Source organism: Micropterus dolomieu, unplaced genomic scaffold (assembly GCF_021292245.1).
Source record: "Micropterus dolomieu isolate WLL.071019.BEF.003 ecotype Adirondacks unplaced genomic scaffold, ASM2129224v1 contig_8673, whole genome shotgun sequence".
Lineage (NCBI taxonomy): Eukaryota > Metazoa > Chordata > Actinopteri > Centrarchiformes > Centrarchidae > Micropterus > Micropterus dolomieu.
In genome coordinates, this window is record NW_025737659.1 from 1 (window position 1) to 4,454 (window position 4,454).

At 38.9% G+C, this 4,454-nt stretch overlaps 1 non-coding gene across 1 annotated transcript; it reads right to left on the minus strand.

Annotated features, from left to right (window-relative positions):
* Positions 1–3,902: 3,902 nt before the first annotated feature.
* On the minus strand, positions 3,903–4,066 carry LOC123965106. The gene has a single exon (XR_006823626.1). It is a non-coding gene; the product is annotated as a U1 spliceosomal RNA (small nuclear RNA).
* Between the last annotated feature and the right edge of the window lie 388 nt (positions 4,067–4,454).

Below are 4,454 nucleotides of genomic sequence, written 5' to 3' on the forward strand. Positions count from 1 at the left end.
ATTGCCACCCCAGAGGCTTGGTTTTTATTATCACGCGACCACACTGACTGTCCATTGGGCCATCGGTTTGTCTTTGAAGGCAATAGAGCACTCCTGAAGAAGGAATATGTCCCCCCCTCCTTTACGCAAAAAGCGGAAAACAGACTGGCACTTTCAGTCTGCGAGCATTAGGTCCAGGAGGTCTATGCAGTCCCTGGTTGAAACCGGAGGCCTCCCTATAGATGGTTGCTCCTGTTGACCAGGTGGGAGGACCTCTTGGGACTGCTTTGATTCCTGAAGCTCCAGGGTTGGCTGGTCTAGTTGTTTGTGAGTGGCAGTCTCACCAGGTTGCTCCTTGTCTTTTGGTTTGGTAACTAAGGCATCAACTTGGTGGCTGTCCAGTCCTCCTGGCTGGTTCTCCGTGGATGGGGTGTGTTGAACTCCGATTGTTGGCTCTTCATTCCAATCTTTCTGATTAAGTGCATCTCCTATATCAGGGGTTTTCAAACTCTGAGACCTTTTGCTATGTTTCCACCTCCCGTCCAGACTACAACGATGAAAACGAAGACCTAATAGGGTGATTCTCATGAAACCACCTAAAAACGTGTCAGAAATGAATTATTGCCTATTTTCACACAGAAGATGAAATAACAAATTTTAAAGTACACAATTTTTACTTCAATGTTCACTTAATTGTTTTCAAAAACTTAATTACCTTATTTATTGATGTCTAATGATATGAAATGTTTTCCTCTTGATAAAATTTTTGGCCACATCATCCAGCCCTATAGACCATGTAATCTAACTCTTTTTGACAAAGACCTACAGTGCTGGAAAAGAACAGGGCTCGACAGTAATGATGGCCCGATGGCCCAGGACCAGTCAAAAGTAACATTTTGAACTAGCAACTCACTATTCCGATTGGGCCAGTGCAAAACATTATTTAAAAAAAAAACAATGTGCTTTAGAAACTAGGGGTGGGAATCTCTGCGCACCTCACGATTCATTTCAATTATGATTCAGAGGGCTGCAATGCAATTATGAAATGATTAGCGATGAAATTTTTTTTTCTATACAGGATCTCTGGATAATTACTAAGCATTTAATTTGCGCATTAAAATCCAAAAGAAACTTCTCCTAATTACCTTAAAAGGACTAGTTTGCGTCCTTAATTTACTTCATTAACCTCATCTCCATGGTCCCTCATTTCTTTAACAACCAGCTGTCAGACTCCTCTGAACACCGAAATATAATTATCAGGATGTACAGTATGTGTACAGGACAGAGCTGTACACCAGTTTGGTCTAAGCTTGTACCTGATGATCTCAACCCTTGACAAGTAATTTAGTAATGACATAAAGCTGAGCTAATTAATATTACTTCGTTACTAATTTAGCTAATGTTACATAACAGCCAAAACACGTGCTGCCCTGGAGAGATGTTAGCTAGCCCTAACCGCCGTCACTTCTGCAGCAGTTGGGGAAACTACAGACTTTTTTAACTGACACACTGAACTTCACTGCACGTTTATTGCCAGACTGAAACTTACTTCAAGTATTTTTCTCCGCTAACTTTCCCCGTCATGTTATGGCGCTCACTCTCTCACATTCGCTTGGCCTCAAAAACAGGATACAGGAGAGCTCGCTTGCACCATTGGCCAATTAAGAACTGTAGTAATGTGACGAGTGTGTGTATGTAATTTCTCTATTCTTAATTAAGCGGCAACCTCTGGGTCTGAAAAGTGAAGCCATGCAAAAGTAAATTAAATCTGCATTCTTTGTAACGGCCAGCAGGGAGCGTCTCCACTGGTTGCTAAAAGAAGTCCGGTTGTAATAATGGTAAAATAACCCTACTTCTGACTTGACTTTTTACCTCAGTAAACACTTTCCTAATGAGTTTGTGGTACGTGTGCACCTCCTGTCCAGACTAAATGGCCAATCTGAACACCTAAAACAGAGAAGTTTGACAAAGCTGCGACCCCGTTTTCGTTTTAAAACTCCAGCTTAGCGTATTAGTGCTGAAAGGTGATTAAAAAGAAACTTTGAAAATGACACAGACTCTAACAGCCCTGATTGGGTATTATCAGTTATGCAAAAACACAATGCTACTGAAAGTGTTTTTATTAAAATATCCTGTACTGAGCAAATAACACTTATATACTTGTACTTAGTCTATTTTCTGCCAGAAAAATCGCTTTTGATTCCCTGTTACTGTCAGTAGCAGTTCCACCTTGTTGTCGGTCCATGCAAAACTGCGAATACTCATACTGCACAACTGCAGAGTAGACAATCTGCTTCCTGTTTACACTAATGTTTGATGTTAAATGCTTTTTCACTATTGGCATAGTGTAGGCTGGGCAATAAAACAATAATGATAACTGTCGCAATATATTTTTCCGCAATAACAATATAATAAATTTTCAATATATTGTCAATAAATGTTTGGTTTAATTAATTTGAATCACAAAAAAATTAGCACTTACTTTTTCTATTAAAATTTTTTTTTTGTTGGGAAAAAGTGGCTGAAAAACTTTAGTAGTAAAAAATTTAGTAATCATTTGTTGAAAAAGATTTTGTCACAGTAGTTTTGCATGTTCTACCTCAGATTTGTTAATTTATCCACTGGTAAAAGTGTTTGTCATATACTGAGTAAAGAAATATTTCACCACATAATTAACCATCTGGTTTCTTCAATTTTCAATTTTTACAAATATGTATTTTTAATTAAAATAATTTTTTTTAATGGAATCTCCTTATCTGTATACATAAGTGAAGATAACAGCCAAATCTTCTGATTATATACAATTTGACTTTATTATATTACAACTTTTAAAATTGTTACGGTAATGAAAAAAAACGGAAAAAATTTGGATACGCTGCCGACCCCATTATGTGTTTCAAAACTCCGGAGGGCGTTTTAGTGAAGACGGGCCAAAACGGAGGACTTTAGAAACAATGACGCAGCCGCTCACACTTGGCTCTCTGATTGGGTCTTGCAAAGCAGAAACACAATGCGGCTGACCGGGTTTTTGACATCATATTTTTATTAAAATATTCTGTACCATGCAAATAACACTCATCTGCCTACACTTGTACTGTGCATGTCGCCGTTTACTTTGCAACAACTCCCAGTCTGTTTTCTGACGCCACACTCCCGTGTTACATTCACTAATAGTCCCAGCACTAATAGTCCCAGCTCGTTATTGATCCATGCAACAAAAAATAAACTGGTCTGATGCTTAGTCTGTATTTATGTATTCTTTCGCCAAATCTTCTGCAACTACAGAATAGACCATCTGCTTCATGTTTACACTGGCACGCACATGCCGATTGCACTTGAACAGGTCCTAGCTGTGCGTTTTCAGTCGTTTTAATGTAGACGGAGATCAACTCCAAAACGCAGTGGAAACGCTGGTGTGGACAGAGATCGTATTCGTTTTAATTCTCGTTTGTAAACTAAAACGTAACAGTGTGGATGGGGCCTTAGATAGCTGTTCTCCACCCTATTGAGTGGAGAACAGGAAGGCTTCTTAAAGAAAAACTAACAGGTCTGTGAGAGCCGGAATTCTTACTGGCTGGTAGGTGATCATATAATTGCATGTCATGCAATAAAATTTTAATTTAAATTAATTATTTAAAAATCATACAATGTGATTTTCTGGATTTTTGTTTTAGGTTCCGTCTCTCACAGTTGAAGTGTACCTATGATAAAACTTACAGACCTCTACATGCTTTGTAAGTTGAAAAACCTGCAAAATCAGCAGTGTATCAAATACTTGTTCTCCCCACTGTAAGTATACACTGACCAATGCAGACTATTTTAAAATGTCAGATAGGCGCCCTTTTAATCCAGGTCACTGATTTGAAAAGCCCAACAGCACATCAGCGGTTATATTTGCTTAGAGTTTTCATTTCACATGTTATCAGGGGAGAGCGCGAACGCAGTCCCCCACTACCAGAAATTATGCAGTCGAGATTCCCACATTTGGGGAATTCGCAGAGGTCAGCTCAACCGGAGTGCAATGGCTGAGCCTCACCCTGGGTGAACCACCTTCTTGATCATGGTATCTCCCCTGCCAGGTAAGTATGAGTTGTACAGATCAGAGACAAGGGGGTCTTTCACAGACATACCATGCAGACTGAGGGTGCTGACCTTCTGTAACTTACCAAAACCAGAGGCTATGGGTTGTGTGAATCTGTAGTACTTTAATACAGAAGAAATATTTCTGTATTAAGGCTGAAAGAGATTATTTACATTTTACTTGACAAATAATGGCTACATTTCCCATCATGCAATGCTGTATTTCCACATCTAAAGCTAACCTAAAATCACCAGTTTTATCTATTTACCGCCAACAAATGAGTCCAGCCCAACAGCAAGTTCAAGTGAGTCAAAGCTGAATCATATTGTAATCAAAAGTAGTTTGATTCACATTTGTAATTCAGAAAAAAGAATAAAAAACACACACCAGACTG